Source organism: Saccopteryx leptura, chromosome 11 (genome assembly GCF_036850995.1).
Source record: "Saccopteryx leptura isolate mSacLep1 chromosome 11, mSacLep1_pri_phased_curated, whole genome shotgun sequence".
Lineage (NCBI taxonomy): Eukaryota > Metazoa > Chordata > Mammalia > Chiroptera > Emballonuridae > Saccopteryx > Saccopteryx leptura.
The window spans coordinates 8301623-8321679 of record NC_089513.1 but is presented as its reverse complement, the minus strand read 5'-3'; the positions used below and the strand labels follow the sequence as shown (position 1 = coordinate 8321679).

Below are 20057 nucleotides of genomic sequence, written 5' to 3'. Positions count from 1 at the left end.
CTCTCTTATCTTTTCTAGGATGGACCTTACTACAGTTTAAATCGCCCAAGTAAAATAAGACTAGACTCCAAGCATGCAATGGAATTAAATATCTAATCTGGGGTAGCTACCTTTGTTTCCATTTCCCTGGAGAGTTATTTTACATGTGATTACATCATGCAGCATCTTGTTTTATACGTCTCTGTTCCTGTGATTGTCCCTGATGGTCATGGCCTTTTGGAGGCTGGAGGCTCTGTGACATATCCGTTATGACATTTGCACTGCTTAGCTCTAAGAACATACCAGGGCGGTAGCTTTATGACATCCTACCGTGCACCCATTTGGTGGACCCTGACCCGCACTGTATAAGTGTTGCCCTCGTACTGTGGTCGAGAATATAACTGTAACTCAGAAACCAGTGCAGGTGCTGACCGCAGAAAGCAGGACGCGCCTCCCAACCCTACTCATTTCTTTATCACTTTGGGCATGTTTCCTGCAGAATAAAGATAACCTACTACTCCATTACTGTGTTTCTTCAAAGTGACCACTTTCTGAATAAATACTGCTGACAACTTGGGTTCATTGGTGAGCATCACGCCTGGGGAAGTTCATTTCCAGCTGTTGAGATAGTGAGAGAACTCAGAGAGATATACCTAACTGTGAACGTGTATGTTCTCATTTCAAGAGAAAATGAAACTTGCCATCTTATAATGTATCTAGGTTATAAAAGTCAGAAACACTGACAGTGGATGTAATCTGGACCTTGGAGAGACGTGTGTAAATTCCAAAACTTCAGAGTAAGAATCTAAGAATTTGTTTCATGCCGTTTCCAAGGAACAAAAGTTTCCACTTCCTTTAAGGAAGTGAAGGCGAGGCAACATTTTTTTTATCCTGAATATAAAGAGAGAAAAATCTACTCCCTGGGCTATGGCACTATTATTTACATAAATGTTTTTTTTTTAATTGCAATAAAATCGACATATCTATTATGCTAGTTTAAAATGGACAATGTGTTTTTTTGACATGTCTATATATATTGCAATATAATTCTTTCCGGAAGTTTGTCTAGCACCTCTATCACACTTCATAATCATCACTGCTGTTATGGAGTGGGAGCAACTTGGATCTAGTCTCTTAGCAACTTTGAAGGTTGTAATACACCCTATTTGTCTTTTATCACTGTGCTGTATAACAGATCTTTAGGATTTATGTATCTGCTGGTGTTATGCAGAAGAGATTTGACTTCACTTGCATCCATCCTATCATCCCCGGGGTAGCAACCAGGGAATGTTTGGGGACCTCACAGTCATTATCTGCTTTTTAAAGTAAGTAATGATAATCTATTGGATCCAGAATAACTGTGTTCCCATTCATGCTAAAATCAGTAAAGATGATTTTTTTTTTTTTTTGTATTTTTCTGAAGGTGGAAACTGGGAGAGACAGTCAGACAGACTCCCGCATGCGCCCGACCGGGATCCACCCGGCACACCCACCAGGGGCGACGCTCTGCCCACCAGGGGCAATGCTCTTCCCACCAGGGGGCGATGCTCTGCCCCTCCGGGGCATCGCTGTTGCGACCAGAGCCACTCTAGCGCCTGGGGCAGAGGCCAAGGAGCCATCCCCAGCGCCCGGGCCATCTTTGCTCCAATGACTACGGAAGGGGAAGAGAGAGACAGAGAGGAAGGAGAGGGGGAGGGGTGGAGAAGCAGATGGGCGCTTCTCCTGTGTGCCCTGGCCAGGAATCGAACCTGGGACTTCTGCACGCCAGGCCGACGCTCTACCACTGAGCCAACCGGCCAGGGCTCAGTAAAGATGAATTTTAAAAACACAACTATCTCTCATCCAACTCTGGCCTTCTGGGGCCTCAATAGTTGACTCACTTCAAAAAGAAAGAAGTTTATTTCAAAGTGGGAAAGATAGACTAGGAGCAGCTGAAACCCTCAAAAGCACCCAAGGCCAAAAGCTTGGTAGACGTGAAACAGAGAGGCGCTCCTAGGAGGCGATAACCCTCCAAAGATGCGGGGTCCTCTGCTCGCCTCTGGTGGTCATTAATCAGTGTAACATGACTACACATTATATCAATGATAGGACCCAAGATGACTTTGTTAGTGACATGGACATAGTTCTTTCTCCCTGTTAGCACAGGAGAAGACTGAGTTTAAAATCGTGACAATTTATATAATGTTTTTTTATGTCTTTCTTTTTTTTCCTTTTCAGGTTTCATCTGGGAGAATTTACCCAACTGAATTTAGTGTGTTTGTAGTCTAATAGGTTAACCTCTATAATGATGGGTCATAGTGGTTCAACCAGACAAGCCAGAGGGAGTCTTTTAATTAAAAAAATTTTAGTTCAAAGCCCTCAATTTTCACATTTAGACCATTTTAACATACTGTCCAACATAGTAGTTTAACTTCTGGTTTTCAAATTGGAAGACTGAAATTATAATTCTGACCCTACTGGGTTAGCATATAGGTTTATGATTGATCTTGCTAAGTGCTAACTACTAAAATAAGTAAATTGACAGAAAAGGGTAAAGTTATTAAATGATTAAAATGAAGGTTCATTTAAATAATCTAATGAAAGTTTGAATTGTCAATAGCAAATAACTTAGTCAATTAAAATTGCAAAATTATTAGAGCAGAATATAAAATGTGTGGCAAATTTGTGTTTTAGATTTGAATTTGACATATGTTTTTTATCCATTACAGTAAACAAAAAATACTCTTTAACTTCATCATTTTGCTATGTTCAAAACCAGTTGCCCATCTGAACTGTAATTTTTCATGGTATTATTCACAACAAGAAAAGATCACAAAATATATTGCCTATCACTCATCATGAGCTAAAGTTGTTCCTGTTCTCTTCAAATGGTGTTCTATTTCATAACACATAAACATAATTTTCTCTCGTTGGCAAACTCATAGTGATGATGCTCTGATATCTTAGACCAGGGGTAGTTAACCTTTTTATACCTACCACCCACTTTTGTATCTCTGTTAGTAGTAAAATTTTCTAACCGCCCACCGGTTCCACAGTAATGGTGATTTATAAAGTAGGGAAGTAACTTTACTTTATAAAATATATAAAGCAGAGTTACAACAAGTTAAAGCATATAATAATAATTACTTACCAAGTACTTTATGTCGGATTTTCACTGTTTGGCAGAATAAATCTGTATAAAATAACTTACTATAGTTAAATCTATCTTTTTATTTATACTTTGGTTGCTCCGCTACCACCCACCATGAAAGCTGGAACACCCACTAGTGGGTGGTAGGGACCAGGTTGACTACCACTGTCTCTTTTCATTCCTATACAAATTAAACCTGTCACACACCCACCGTGTCCACTAGACCTCTAGATGATATCTGTAAAGTAACTATAATATTCACACTGATTTTATTCCTGATGTCATATTGACTACATGAATGATTTCCATGGAAATAACTTAGAAGCCTTACTTATGCAAACTAGCAACAAGTTATACCTTTATTTAACTAGCGTTAGTAAGTTAAGGAGAATGTATCATTCCAGTTATGTGTTATTCTGGAAAAGACAAAACCATGTAGACAATGAAAAGCTCAGTGGTTGACACAGACTTGGGGTTGGGGACAGATGAACAGGTAGAGTACAGAGGATTTTTAGGGTAGAGAAAATACTCTGCATCCTACAATAGCGATAGGTATGTGTTATTATACATTTGTCCAAAGATAGCCTTACTTCACTCCTACAATGGTAACATCAGCTTACATACTTGGAAATATTTGTCCAAATCCACAGAATACATAACAGTTATAGAAATGATAACTTTGGGCAAATATGAAGTGTTGATGTTGATTCACCAATTGTAATAAACACACCACTCTGGTGGGGACGTTCCTAGGGAGAGAGGCTGTGCACATGTGAGTTTAGGGGACATACGGGAAATCTGTGTATCCTCCTCTCAATTTTACCATGAATCTTAAGCAAGCCCTTAAAAGTACAGTCTTACTAAAATAATAAAATATAAGAAGAAAAATGCATATAGTAAGACACCAACATCAAAAGCAGAATGAAGAAAAAGGAGAGAAAGTTGAACCAATGAGAATAGGGGATCGATGCTTTAATTTGAGCAATAGCCATTTCTGTTCTGCCCTAGAGATTAAATATTGAGACTTCATCCAATCAAACATTCCCAGTAGGCACTTGTCCCTCTCGGCACTGTACTTAGTCTCTTCCTGAAATGCCTTGGATAGGAAACACACTTCATCCCTCTCAATGACATATTCTTGGTGGCATCTAGAAGAAAGCATTCCAAGAACTGGGGCCCAACTATTTTTCTTGAAGTTACTCGGTGCATAGAAAGACCAAAGATAGCCCTAACTCATTTCTACAGTGCTACCATCTGCTTACATACTTGGAAATATAAAATGAAAAAGTCACTTCAGTGTTTGGATAGTAAATACATGTTATGTTTGACATTACAGCTTTCCCCTGTGACAGTGAACTTCACCGTCTCTCATGGTATTCTTGCCACTCTGAATCTAAAGCAGCCTTAGAAACCAATCACAGTAGTGAAATCTAGGATTCTAGTTGATCAGAGTTCACAACAAAGCACAGACTTATCAAGGGAATTCTATGCTTCTTATTCTAAAAATAAGATGGTACAAATTATTTTTTGTTCTTTCACTTATTAATGCTGAAGTATGAAAAGAAAATAAAGTAAATGTTAAATATTTTAATTCTATATTATCCTAATCTATATTCTGCTAATAAAAAGGAAAGATATTAATTTTGATTACTTTTTTTAAGTGAGAGGAGGGGGGATAGAGAGACTCCCACATGTACCTCGACTGGGATCTACATGGCAACCCCCGTCCAGGGCTGATGCTAGAATCAACCAAGCTACCCACAGCACCAGAGGCTGATGCTCAGACCAATAGAACCACTGGCTCTAAGAGGGGAGAGAAAAAATGGGGAAAAACAGATGGTTGCTACTCCTGAGTGCCCTGACCAGGGATCGAACCTGGGATGTTCACAAGCCAGGCGGATGCTCTATCCACCGAGTCAAATGGCCAGGGCCTCGTCTGAATTTAAAGTACAAAAAAGAAAGGGCAGGGGACTGAAAATTATTGTAAAACTCAACATGTTTATGTTCCTATTACACACTTTGCTTGGTTTTATAATTTACTATTATTTGAAATCTATTCTGAATCTTGACCTTTGTTATCTAAGGTGACCAATCGTCCTCCTTTAGGAAGGACAGTCCTTCTTTTGTAAGTTCCGTCCTCCCTTGAAATATGTCCTCCTTTTTGATATTGGAAGAATAATCTGTAAATGTCCATATTTGATCGATGCAGAATCGATCCATTGCATATGATATGATGTATCTGTATTTGAAATGACAATTAGTCAAGGATCAGTACAGTGCGGCAAGACGCAGTTATCAGACGCATGCACTCTGCACAGGAGACCTTGAGAGGGCACTTGGCATACCAAGCATGCAAATGGCTTTGTGTACTTCTTACTGAAACACGACACGGCACATTCAACATTGTAGACTCACAATTATTTCTTTCTCAGTGAATATTCAAGCATAGATAGGTAAGCACAATTCACGTTTTATTAATTCATTATCTATTTAATAATTTCCAAATGCATATTATTTTATTTACAAGTATTTTCCTGAAATTTGAGTTTTAAAGTAGAAATCTAACCTCAAACCATATGTATTAATAACAATTTTGATTAAATAGTTGCATAAAACACGTTTTTTAATTAGAAAATTATAAATACACCCAAATATCACTCCAAATTAGTGGTTTTGTTTGATATTTAGTTTTACTAAATGAGGATTTTTTTCTTACAATAATTATTAAAAATTAATAGGCATGTAAGCATGATTACAATATAAAATATTACAAATGTATTTATTATGCATTTATCATATTATAGTGTATTATTGTTGCAATGAATAAAATGTTTCATTTACAATATTGTTTTCTTCAATTTATTTTTGTCCTCCTTTCATTGTAAAAAAGTTGGTCATTTTAATGTTATCTAACATGTTGTTTATATGTGTTACATAAAAAAGTGAACCCAAAGAATTTGACTTGAATCATCGTATCGTGTCAAGACTCTGGCCAGTTGGCTCAGCGGTAGAGCGTCGGCCTGGCGTGCAGGAGTCCGGGGTTTGATTTCCGGCCAGGGCACACAGGAGAAGCGCCCATCTGCTTCTCCACCCCTCCCCCTCTCCTTCCTCTCTGTCTCTCTCTTCCCCTCCCGCAGCCAAGGCTCCATTGGAGCAAAGATGGCCCGGGCGCTGGGGATGGCTCTGTGGCCTCTGCCTCAGGCGCTAGAGTGGCTCTGGTCGCAACAGAGCGACGCCCCAGAGGGGCAGAACATCGCCCCCTGGTGGGCATGCCGGGTGGATCCCGGTAGGGCGCATGCGGGAGTCTGTCTGACTGCCTACCTGTTTCCAGCTTTAGAAAAATGGGGGAAAAAAAAAAAAAAAAAAGAATAAATTGAGTTAGGCTACTGGGGCGGGGTGTCTTTCCTGTTGCTGCATTCAGATGGCGCCTGGGACTGAAGTCACGTTAAAGCTGGATTGACCCAGAAATTCAAGGCGGCTTTTGCCCTCACATGTCTTGCACCTCAGGTGGATGGAAACAGCTTCCAGGTGGTGAAATAACTCTTCCTCTTCCTGCGGCTTCTACTGTGGGGAAGGCAGTCAGACTTCTCACAGGGAGATCGCTTCCCCAGGGCATGTGTTTCGAAAGATCCAGATGGAAGCTACAAAGCATTCCATAATTTAGCCTCGGAAGAAACTTAGTGTCACTTTCACTGCATTCTATTGATCAAAATCCAGTTAAAGTTCCAGCATACATGTAAGGGGTGGGGCTCTGTGTGTATGCAAATGTCAGGAGGCGTGGCACATCAGGGGTTCATCTTTCACGATTAGCTGCCTTATCTGCTTACATAATGAGGCTGGGAGATAGGAAGTTACAGAAAGGATCACTTTGGAAGGAAAAGGGCATTCCCTTGGTTCAAAGGTAGAGCTCAGAAGAAATGTATTAATAACTGATGTTTTGTAATAAATATAAACTTTCACTATTGAAATCAAACAAGAAGCTACATCTGGTGGGTTTCACTGGACAAGTTATCATCAATTCCCTTCTGTAAATGCATGTAGAGTTTTCAATGAAATGTCTCCATAGTGAAACAAGTGATGTTCTATATTTTTTAATTTAAAAAATTATTTATTGATTTTAGCCAGAGAGAAAGAGGGAGAAGAGGGAGGGAAAGGGAGAGAGAGAGAGAGAGAGAGAGAGAGAGAAAGATGAGAACATAGATCTGCTCCTGTATGTGCCCTGACCAGGGATCGAACCGGCAACCTCTGTGCTTCAGGACGATGCTCTAACCAACCTAACTATGTGACCAGGGCAGTGATGTTTTATATCTAATGCTCATATACCATCCACCATCTTAGGTTGCCTTACTATTTCATCCTAGTCCCATTCTAATAATTTAAGAGTTATTAAATCTTTGAGTATAAAATACTGATAAAAAATAAATGAACATGACTATATTTCAATTTTGAATTGCATCTACATTGTCCAATGTGACACTGAGACACCAATTAGTTTATATATATTTTACTTTATCAAATCATTATTCAGCTTGTAAAATATGGTTGCATTTAATAATGAAAGAAAATGCAATGGAAGTATTTGTAAAATACTCCCTGAATCAGCAAACAACTTATAGTATTACTGAATGGATCCTTTTCCCCTTCCTCATCCTGTTGTTTGTATAATCAGGGTAGCACTGGACCACAGTATTGTTTAATGCCTACTAAGACCCAATTGTAATCTCAATTTCACTGTGACTAGAGATATAACTTTTATCCCAGTGTGTTTGTAATCTAATGGAGTCTTCCTTTCTGCTTAGGTATCTGGTACTATAGGGTTGAGAGTGAAACTCTGCAGACATTCAAAGTAATTATAGCAAAATATAAAGAATGATTAGTATGTAATCACAACAAGAAGATGGTCCCTTTGCCGAGTCTACAAACTCAAAAGCACAGGGAAAATCCCATAGAACCAGTGGCTGGCTGATAAACTGTCAATATGTGTTCAATCTGTGTGTTTGTATGTGTGAAATAAAGAGGTGTGAGTGTGTGAGCGAGGGAGAGTGTGTGCTAGTGTACATGATTTTGTTTTGCAAATTGCATGGTTATAATCCAGAAATAAAATGTCTTTGTTCATCCTTCACACTTAGGCACTTCGGTCTGTTTGCAGAAGTAAACACTCCTCACTTTTGTGAAAGAAGTATAGATACATAATTAGCTATGCCACAGAAAATGTTTATTTAATAAAAATAAATAAGACACTGCTAATATAGCTATATGATACCTTTACAATTTTGTGGTTGTGTGAGTCTGACAGTATTTTAATTTCTTACAGTTTGATAGAATTCACTAATGAAGTCCTATGACCCTGAAAACTCTTTGGGCCAATAATTTTTTATTATAAATTAAATACTTTTAAAGACTGGACTAATTGGAATTTATATTTATTCTTAAATCCATATTCATAATGTATGTTTCTCAGGTAACTTTTTTAAGCCCTTAAATGTATTGTCAGATAGTTAATCATAACATTTCCTTATTTTTAATATTTATAGGCTATTACTAATGCCCATTTCCTATCTTCTATTGTTGACTTGTGCTTTCTCTTTCTCTTTAATTAGTTCTGCTAGTTTTTGATCACTTTTATTAATCTTCTAAGCGATGAATTCTAGCTTTGTTAATGTTCTCTGTCTTCCACCTCATTAACTTCTGTTCTTTCTTGTTTTTGTTCTACTCACTTGAGGTTAGCTTGCTCTTTCTACCTTAAGGTCGAAATTCTACGTATGCTTATAATACAGTCTTTCAAAATTAAATATCACTGTGAGTATAGTTAAGTAAATTGTATTGTACACTTGAAATTTGTTAAGAGAGCAGATACCAAGTGTCCCACCACATAAACATAAATAAAAAAATGCCAGGTGATGGAAGTGTTAATTATTTTGACCATGATAGTCATTACATAATGTTTCTGGACTTTAAGTCATATATTCCTTAAATATATAAAATTTTTATTTTGCCATTTATATAGCAATAAAAAACATCTTAAATTATTTTCCTATAAATACCATTTCAGCTCTCCATATTATGAATTTTGAAACGAATGTGCCATAGATGGGAATTCTATGGGATTTCTTAAATTTATTTGGTTAATCTTTGTTTTAAAAATTAAACTCTCTAAAATAAAAAGTGTGAGCACAACCAGAGGACCCTCTTTTACAGGAAACCCCTCTTAAAATAGCTTAATATCTAGATGTATGGAAAAACCTCTTTCAAAAATTTGTATCAACATAAAATACCAAGAGAAATACGACTTATGATGTTGTGCAAGGGAAAGCATTCTGGAAAGAAATGAGTAGGTTCTTTTGACTCTGAAAGGAGGAGGGAACAGAGATACAGGATGCCTATGATGAGGTAGGCACTGTTAGGGCTACATAGGTCTCCGGACGTTGCAAAGCACTTTCTAAAAACAATAGGAAACTATTAGAAAAGGTCAGTCTTGTATTAATACAAGTCACTGAGATGGTCAGACCTTCATTTAAAACATTTTTTATTTCTTGGTTTTAGAGAGAGAGGTAAGGAAGAGAGAGAGAGACAGGAACGTCAATCTATGCCTGTATATGCCCTGACTGGGGATTGAACCAGCGGCCTTTATGCTTGGGCCAAAACTCTATCAACTGAGCCATCTAACCAGAGAATAGACCTTCATTTTAAAAATAATCCTTGGCTACAATTACTGAGAGAATTGGAAGGAAGCCAGAATACATGGAATTTATTAGTGCTATTGTATTAGTACTAGTAGACAATAGGAAATTGTTTCAGAGTGGAGATGAGATAGAATGATTGCAGACATGTATGTATGTACGTATGTGTGTGTGTGTGTGTGTGTATATATAAACTAAAATAAAATTGTTGATGGATTAAATATCAAATATTGATATAGAGCAGTAAAAAATGATATTAAGAAAACCAAGCCCTGGCCAGTTGGCTCAGCGGTAGAGTGTCAGCCTGGCATGTGGAAGTTCCAGGTTCGATTCCCGGCCAGGGCACACAGGAGAAGCGCCCATCTGCTTCTCCACCCTTCCCTCTTTCCATTCTCTCTGTCTCTTTCTTCCCCTCCCACAGCAAAGGCTCCATTGGAGCAGAGTTGGCCTGGGAGCTGAGGATGGCTCCATGGCCTCTGCCTCAGGCCTAGAATGGCTCTGAATGCAGTGGAGCAATGCCCCAGGTAAGCATAGCATCACCCCCTGGTGGGCATGCCAGGTGGATCCCGGTTGGGTACATACAGGTGTCTGTCTGTCTGCCTCAGCCCCTACCTCTGTTTCTCACTTTGGAAAAATACAAAACAAAGAAAAAAAAAAAAAGAAAAACAAGGTGTCTGGCTTATGTAACTCTTTAATTAAATTGCTATTTATTGCAAAAGAAAACATTGGAGAATGATAATGCTATTCTCACTCACTCTTTCCTGATGTAAATTTTTCTGAGCAGTGCTACTACATGGAGCTTTGGCTTTGTTCATCATAGTGTTTCTTAACAGTTAGTCCTCAGGAAGAGCCACTTGATAAAGGCAGGCTCATGTTTATTTGTCAAAGTTGTTTGCCCCTTTTTTGGTGTGAACCCTGGCAAACAGTAGGAACTTAATTCATAGATACCAAATGTAAGTTTTAAGGAAAAAGTAGGTCTGGACAGTTTTTGAGTTTCAGATGTCGGCTTGCTTTGGAAGGCTGCTGTGGGCTGAAAATCACGATAGTCAACATTCTACTCTTCCTTCTGAAAACACACAATTCCTAAATTGTTTCTAACCTTATTTTGCCATTAGTGTCATTTTTCTAAAGTAATTCAGATTCCCTAATGAATTATCAATCACTTCATATTTATAACTAGAAAGCTCTACTATGATCTTATATCTGTGATATATTATTGCTATTTGATGTCTATTCCTCCCACCCTTTCTATACAACATGTGAAAATTCTTTTGTTTTGACACTGATGACACAAACAGATGAATGTCCAAAACAAAAGTAGATCATGAAGTATAAGTGAGTATTAAAATAAAATAATAACACAATATATATTTATGGTAAGAAAATATTAATCTTAATCTTGAATCCTCAATTCTCTTTTTCATTTCCATTTATTTACACAATATTTTAACATGTATGAGAAATTTTTACATCAGGAAGTTTATACTTTCTAGAATCTAATAAATCGAGTAAATGTTTGCTTTTGCACTCACATTCATTAAGATGCTAAGTTTTTCTCTATTTATAATATTATAAGTTTACTATTATAATTTATAGTATTATTATAATTATACTAAATATATTTATAAGTAATCTATATTAAATAATCTTATGATGTGTGTATTATTTCATCAAAAGCACATAATTTGGATGGAAAATAGAAATGTTAGGTAAAATAGTTGAAAATGCACCATATTACATCTTATGCTGAAAGAAATAACCAGTGAAGAAGAAACTACTCATAATAATATGTATATGTACAGAAGCTACTTTGCAACTAATGAATAAAATGTATATAAATAAAACTGGCACTGCTCTGGCCGGTTGGCTCAGTGATAGAGCATCTGCCTAGCAGGTGGATGTCCTGGGTTCAATTCTCTGTCAGGGAAAACAGATGTGACCATCTGCTTCTCTCCTCTCCCCATCATCCCTCTCTCTCTCTTCTCCTCCCACAGGCATGGCTCAATGGTTTGAGTAAGTTGGTCCTGGGAACTGAGGAAGGCTCTGTGGAGCCTCCACCTCAGGTGCTAAAAATAGCTCAGTTACCAAGCAATAGATAGGCAGAGCATCATCAGTAGGGGGCTTGCCAGTTGATCCAGTCAGGTCTCATGTGGGAGATTGTCTCTCCTCTTTTCACTTAAAAAGAAAAAAGAAAAATAAATAAAACTGGTACTACCTTCATTCCATTTTTAAACTCTTGAAAATTCTTCAAACATTTTACAATATATTTCACATCATGCATAAATCATATTAGGAAAAAACAACTAGATACATTAGATTCCTCCTATCTACTAAATCATAGTCAGTGCTCACTGGTCCGATGGCCACCAACAATGAATGCTGTAGAAAAGAATTCATTTGAATGTCCTGTACATTCATAGTTCTGGAACTCCTCAGAGTGGAAATATCACTTTTTCTGGTATATAATTAAACACGTTAATAGTCAATCATTCCAGAATGTACTATTAATCATAAGCCACTATACCAAAACATTGGCTGTTAGAGGACTGATTGTGGTAAATATACCATATTCCCAAGTTTCCTTTGAACCAGTACTGTTTGGCAGTCTCCACATATGGCTCTATCTCCCAAAACAGGAGAGTGAGCAATTGAAATTGGTCCTGCTATACTATACTCTTGCAATTGCATGCTGCTATCATTTGAGCAAATGGGCAGAAAAACTTAAAAGCTGCTCTATTTAATTTAGAGAGCACGAACTTGACTGTTTCTGCCCAACAGCACAGTATCTAAATTCCTTTCTTGAATTTATTGCATACTGATGGAACTCGGCTCTACTAAAAGGCAACCCCAAAATTAAGTCGGTGCGTAGCCAGTCAAAGCAACAGAATGGGTGGGTGAGGTAATGCCTCCAACCGTGTTGAAATTAGCTCACATTTTTCTAATAATTGTTTTCAACTTGCTTTAAATGTGAGACTGCTTAGTTCCAAGTATGTAAAAGCTTAGTTCTATGTGTATGAAATGGAACACAGTCATGCTTCAAAGACTGTGGAATCAGATAAAAATTACAGCAAATTTTATATGTTTTCAAAAGGTCAATAATGACTGCAAAGTTTTATGAAAACAGGCAAAAACTACAGAGAATTTATAATGACCTTTAAGTCAATAAAATGAAAATTGTACCATGCACACCCTTTCACTGTTCCACATGGCTATCATTTTGAAAAGTTTCCGACAACATATACAAAGTAAGAAAGCTCACTGGGGCTAGATTCACAGAACCAGTCTGAGAACAAAAGCAACATATGTGGGAAAAGCATCTTCAGAAGAAATGTGCCAGAGGCAGCCTGTGGTGATGGAGAAGCAAGCATGGGTTCTGCGCACTGCCAGTGAACGCCATCTAATTCCAGCTCGACCAGGAACCTGGACACGAGGCACTAGTAAATTCATTTAAATTCTTCGGGCCTCAGTTTCCTCATCTCTACGTAACAGAATGCTTGTGAAGGTTTAATGAGAGACATGTAAAGGTCTTTCTTGACCACACTACCTGGAATAAAGGGTCTTTTTTCATTGATCCAATGCAAACTGCCCATTTTTATGTCTACAAACAAACATCTCTGATGGTAATACCTGTCTTGCCTAACCTTCCTAAAGCCACTAGTGCTCATAACAGTAAGTGACTGTCGAATCTTACTTTTTATTGTCAGGATTCAAAAGTCACAGTCCCCAAGCAACCCTGATCATTGTTTGCTGCATTTAAAATACGTATGGTGAAAATAAAAATAGTAGTTTCAAATACCACTAAACTCAAATTCAGCCTGGAAATGCCTAATTCCATCAAGCATAGATAATGGGTTTGATATGTTTAAATTAACCTCTAACTTCTTTGAGCAGAAGTAAAAGTAGGACAACTGAGCATGTTCCAATATCTTTTCCTATGAAATAAAGACGATAAGCCCAAATTATGTGCCTTCAAATATTCAGGCCTCAAGTGAATATTTCTATTACTCATATGCCAACAGTTTCTTCCTAACTTTGAGGGCTACTCTTTAACCCTGGAAGGAATTTTGCCATCACCAGTTGGTACCTGGTCCATGGATATTAACATGCTTGCACTTTGGAGAGAAAAACTTTTGATTATATTTGCTGGAAGATAAAATAAATCTATTTATGTGTCATCTTGAAGTTAGGCTTGAGTCTGAATTATTCATTCTCACGCTTAAGCAATGGCAGGGCAGTGGAAAAACACAGGCTCACTCATTTGCTCTCACTACCTGCCTCCTTACAAGGTGGCCCTGATGTGGAAAGCCTCGTTGGGACCACTTAGCCACCAGCGAGTAACTGTTTGACCCACAAAACCATACCTAGAGAGAAGCAGCACAGCTAAAAGTAAAGGAACAAGAATCCTTTCTTTTGCTTTGTTTTGATTAATTTGTATTGAATATAGTGAAAATGAATAGATTCATTTCAGTGCAGTGTGTAGATGAGGCTATATATTCATGAATGTTCTCTCATCAATGCAAAGTGCTAACATAAAATTACTCTTAAAAACAACTGCATTTTATAATATATTAGTCTCACAGAAAGTAAGATCAATGGGATAACACAGTTATTAAAATTCTTGTTGAGAAAACAATGAAAAAGGGTGTGAAATTATATCTATTTCGGTTCCACAGTTCCACAGTATTTGTGAGCCCCATGGAGCCTTCTGAATTAATACGGAGGTTGACAACATTGCTTGTAGAAACCGTCAATCCTACTTTAATATTTTGTCAATGTTTTTAATCAAATAACACCCAAACATGACTTTGCCTAACTGAAATGCAAAGCAGATCTGTTCTTATATAGCAAGAAAATAAATTCAGCGAAAGAATTACAATTTGTTTTTCTCCTCTTTTTTTCCTCAGAGACTTCGACTTAATTTTTTTGAATAATCTCCACAGATGCTCAGCTGGCCACTGAAGACTTATCCTTCCAGATATGAGCCCTTTAAATGAGAAAGGTAGATGCCTAATACTTCTAAATAATATTTTCTAGTTTTGCTTTTTTTTTTCTGAGTTAAAATTTCCTAATTTTTTCTAGTTTAGTTGAATGCCTTCCCTTGGCTCCCTCCCTCTCTGCTTATATCAACTGAGTCATTAGCTCAGTGTCCAGATGGACACTGTATCTCAGGAAACGTGTCTACTTCTGGAAGACGGAGACATATCCCCTACACCTAGCACAGTGCTAGGCATATAGAAGGTTTTTAAAAAATACTTTGGCCCTGGCTGACTTGCTCAGTGGTAGAGCATCGGCCCAAGACAGTTTGCCACATGGATCTCAGTGGGGCCCAAGCAGGAGTCTGTCACTCTATCTTTTCTCCTCTTACTTGGAAAAGAAGAAAAAATAATTTTTTTATTTTAATAAGAACCCATAACATGAGATCTGCTCTCTGAATAAATTTATAGTGTACAATAGTGTTAATAATGATGCAAATCTCTACAACTTGCTCATATTGTGTGACTGAAACTTCATGCCCTTTGATTAATGTCCCCACTTCCTGGTCCCTCAGCCCCTGGAAACCATCCTACATCTGTTTCTATGGGTTTGACTATTTTAGACACTGCATAATAAGTGAAATCCTGCAGTATTTGTCCCTCTGTGAATGACAATTCATGTAGCATAATGTCCTGATTGTATGTCCATATGGCGCGAAAGTGACAGCGCCTCTCCTTCCCCTTTCCGTGGGGGCGTTTCCCCGTTGCCCTGGTGAGCAGGAGCCGCTCAGCGGGTCTCTCTGTGTGAACTTCAGCATGTGCTGGTGTGAACTGCAGCATTGCTGAGCAGAGGGCAGCTCAGGAAACTTTCATGTCGCCACCTTGGCCCCCCACTCAGCCTCCTCTCAGGTGTGTGCCTCCCTGTGCCTTTAATTTGCATTTCCTTGGTCATCAGTGATATTTAGCATCTTTTGATACACCTATGGATCCTTAGTAATGTCTCTTTCAGAGAAACGTCTATCAAAGTCCTTAGTCCGTTTTCCTCATCAGGTCATTAGTTCTTTCGTTATTGAGTTGTATGAGTTCCCTTTATATTTTAGAAATTATCCCCTGACGTGATACCTGGTTTGCGATGATTGTTCCTCGTTCTAAAGTTCCATTTTCACTCTAAGAGAATAAACGAGGGCAGTCATGAGTATGGGTGCCAGTATATAAAATGTGTTTCCCTTTTAGCACGAAGACTGCGTTCTGTTTTCCTCTTGAACCTGTCTTTGTTAAACATTTTCCCCCAATTGTTTCCCAAATTATAAGAAAAAACTCAAGATAATTCATTAAAATCAGCGAAATATATGAAAAATGATGAAATATATATTTTTTGTGGAAACCTTGTGTTAAAATCATCCAATCTGAACTGGCTGTTTGGCCAAGATTTTATTAAGCTCCTTTGCTAGTGTGTGTGTGTGTGTGTGTGTGTGTGTGTGTGTGTGTGTGTGTGTGTATGTATGTGGTGGGGGGTGAGTGGAGGTGGGGCAGGTGAGGGAAAGGAGAGTGGGAAGGAGAGAGGGAGAGAGGGAAGGAGAGAGGGAGAGAGGGAAGGAGAGAAGGGGAGAGGGAGAGAGGGAGAGGGGGAGAGGGAGAGAGGGAGAGAGAGAGGCGGAGAGGAGGAAGGAGAGAGGGAGAGAGGGAGAGGGGGAAGGAGAGAGGGAGAGAGGGAGAGGGGGAAGGAGAGAGGGAGAGGGAGAGAGGGAGAGACGGAGAGGAGGAAGGAGAGAGGGAGAGAGGGAGAGGGGGAAGGAGAGAGGGAGAGAGGGAGAGGGGGAAGGAGAGAGGGGAAGAGGGAGAGAGGGAGAGGGAAAGAGGGGGAAGGAAAGAGAGGGAGAGAGGGAGAGAAGGAGAGGGGGAGAGGGGGAAGGAGAGAGAGGGAGAGGGAGAGAGGGGGAGAGGAAGAGAGGGAGAGAGGGGGAGAGGGAGAGAGGGAGAGAAGGAGAGGGGGAGAGAGGGAGAGAGGGAGAGGGGGAAGGAGAGAGGGGGAGAGGAAGAGAGGGAGAGAGGGGGAGAGGGAGAGAGGGAGAGGGGGAGAGGGGGAAGGAGAGAGAGGGAGAGGGAGAGAGGGGGAAGGAGAGAGGGGGAGAGGGAGAGAGGGGTAAGGAGAGAGAGGGAGAGGGAGAGAGGGGGAAGGAAAGAAGGAGAGAGGGAGAGAGGGAGAGAGACTGCCCACATTAGGAAAAAGCTGTCATCACTACTAGAGGAACCAAGTAAGATAACAGATTCCTCCCCAAGGCAGATGGTAGCAAAGCGCCTCAGGGACTGTTCGCACACATTTCACTAACTTTATATTTGAAGCATCTGACGTGGTAATTAGTTTGATAAAAAAATACCCTCTTGCCATTCTTTTTGGTTACCCATCAATCTGAAATACACTGCTTGCATTTTAACTGACTCTTCAAGTATAGATTAAACATTTATTTTAAGTTTAGTTTAAAGTTTTTGTTTTGTTTGAAACAAAGTCTAGCATTGGAACACATAAAGCCTCTAAATCAGTCAGGTCTGTAAAGAGACAGAACCTTTTTTTCTACAACTGGTGAGAAGAGCCATCCTTTGTCACTCAAGGCTTTCTAATGAGAGACACACAGCACAGTGTCCAGGCATTTGGGCCAACACGTTTGACTTCCAGTTCCTTAACCTGCGAGTTCGGTAATTCTTGCACATCCTCAAAATCTCAGCCTGCCTCCCAGCAAACACTGGATAGCAGAAAACCAGCCCTGAAAACTTAAAGTAAGAATTCATTACCAGTATTAAATATAATAAACTCACTTAACAATATATCATCAAGTGTTAAAAAATAATGGGAATGAAATGGCACTTCTCAAAATAGTTTTTTGAAAGGACATTTCTGAACTACTTGCTTCAGGTTTTTTTTTTTTTGTGTGTGTGTGTGTGTTTTTTTGTTGTTGTTGTTGTTTTTTTTTTGTCATTTTTATAACCAAAAGTCATTCAACAGATCTGGTCAGTCAAATTAATTTTCCATATCATTAATGCGAGCTATAAAAGTTTTACAGAGCTGCAGGATGAATTTAAAAGTTCTAAAACTTTTTTTAGAGATGAGAATTATTTTAAAAAAAATTTTATAAAGGGCAGCATAACTTAAATATCCCTTTCTTCCCAATTCCTTTTAACCAAAATGGCCTTAATGTTCCCTCAGCCAGATTGACTTTAGACAGCCTTTCTCCTGACTCTGGGCTCTTGACCTTCCTTTACTTAGGGCATTTACTTTAGAAAACTTGCTATTGTAAATTCTTTCTCTGTCCCTCTGAAATATAAAAAAAATGTTTTTCCCAGCCTGTTGCCAGTTTGACAAAACAGAAACGTCTTTTTCAGGGATGTGGGAGCCAACCCTTCGATGAGCCTGGAGATGACTGTGTTAAGTGAAACGAGGCAGTCAGAGAGAGGCAAAGACTGTTAGACCTCACTTGTAGGTGGAATAGACCTAAGCAAAGAAACTGACGAGCAGAAGAGAAGCAGAGACGTGGACAGGAAACAGACTGACAGCTGTCAGAGGGGACAGCAGGTGGCGGGGAGGGGACTGGATGAGAGAAGGTGAAGGGATTAAGCAGAGTAATACACACACATACACACAGACAGACATAGACACAGACACCAGTGGGTGACATCCAGGGGGAAGGGGTTTGAGGAAGGGGGAGGCAGAGGCGGGCAGAGGAAGGGGAAATGGTGACAGAAAGAGACTCTGCTTGGGGTGATGGGCGTAAGATGCAGAGTGCAGATGTTTTACTGAGTGGTGCACAGGACGCCTGTACCCCAATAAATTCAGTACAGAAGATAGCTAAGCCCTCCAGTATCCGGGTCTCTGTGGGAGGCTAAGCACCTCCACTCACAAGAGAAGACCAGAAAACAGAGAGGCTCTTGTCACTGGCTAGCCTCCCCCCAAGTCCTTCAGTGCTTTTCCATGATTCACCCTAGAAATAATTTCAATTGATGTAAAATGGGCTGAGACAGGGCATTTATGAACATGGGGACTTTGAAAAAATAACAGTGTGTTTCCCTTTTTTAAAAAAAATCATATACATATAATTAGTTAAATAGATGTTTTCTCTTCGGGTCAACAAAAACTTTCTTTTTTCAGTGATACCCATATCCATATAGCAGAGAATGACTTCATAAAGAATGTATGGCAACAGCTGAGCTTGTAAAGATAAAGCAATAGGTGGCATCCAGGTGAATGTATTCCAATAGTGTAGACTTATTTTAATGCTCCCTACTACATAAGATTGGACTATGTTTACTTTTTATAGCTATCACATGATCCAGCATTTCCATTTCTTTGTTATTTCTCTGAAGAAAACACACACGCTGACTTGGAAAGATACATGCACCCTCCTGTTCATTACAGCATTATTTACCTTAGCCAAGATAGGGAAACAACCAATTTGTCCATCGATGAGGAATGGATACTGAAAGTTCTGTAATACATGCGCACACGGCGAAATTGTATTCAGCCTTAAAAAAATCAAATCTTGCCATTTGCAACAATATGGGTGAACAAACACTGAGGACATTATACTAAGTTAAATAATTCAGAAAATTCATATTTGTTTAAAATACATAGTGAATAAAACAAACCACATGAAGATGATGTAAGAAGGACTGTGTTTGGGAAACACTGGCTCCACTATGACCACGTGGATCTGTGATGTCATGATTCCTGTGCCACAGGTTTACAAATCCCACTAAGTAATCGTGATTAAGGGTACCCTAACAGTGCTTGCTTTAACAGCTCATCTACTAAAATTGGAGCAATATGGAGAAGATTAGCATGCCCCCTGCACAAGGATGAGACACAAATCTGTGAAGCATTCCATGTTTTTGGAATACAGAGATGTGTTGCAGAATTGGGAACCAGAGCTTATATAATTATGGTAATCATTGTCACTTCAGTAAATTCAATTAAAAAAATCCTTAAAATTTGTTTCTGATACTAAATGTTCACTCTTAGATAAATTAACAACTAAGACTTAAATGTTACTAATTTTTCATATCACATTATTTATTAAGACCAATTGTAAGTCAAGAGTACTCTCAAATCTGCAGAAGCAAAAATAACTGTAAAGTGACCATTGTTACCTGAAGGTGTCATAATGAAAAGGGTTGAAAAATGTGCAGGTAATCAGTAGATAATTAAAATGACATGTGATAATTACTACACTAGCAGTACTAATGAAATTCCTTGGAAAGATGATGTACTACAGAAGAGAAAATTAGAAAATACTTGAAACATGC

General features: G+C 38.8%; 1 non-coding gene across 1 annotated transcript; it reads left to right on the top strand.

Moving 5' to 3' along the window:
• Positions 1-19538: 19538 nt before the first annotated feature.
• LOC136383619 (U6 spliceosomal RNA) lies at positions 19539-19645 on the top strand. Its single transcript, XR_010747444.1, has one exon. It is a non-coding gene; the product is annotated as a U6 spliceosomal RNA (small nuclear RNA).
• Positions 19646-20057: the final 412 nt, after the last annotated feature.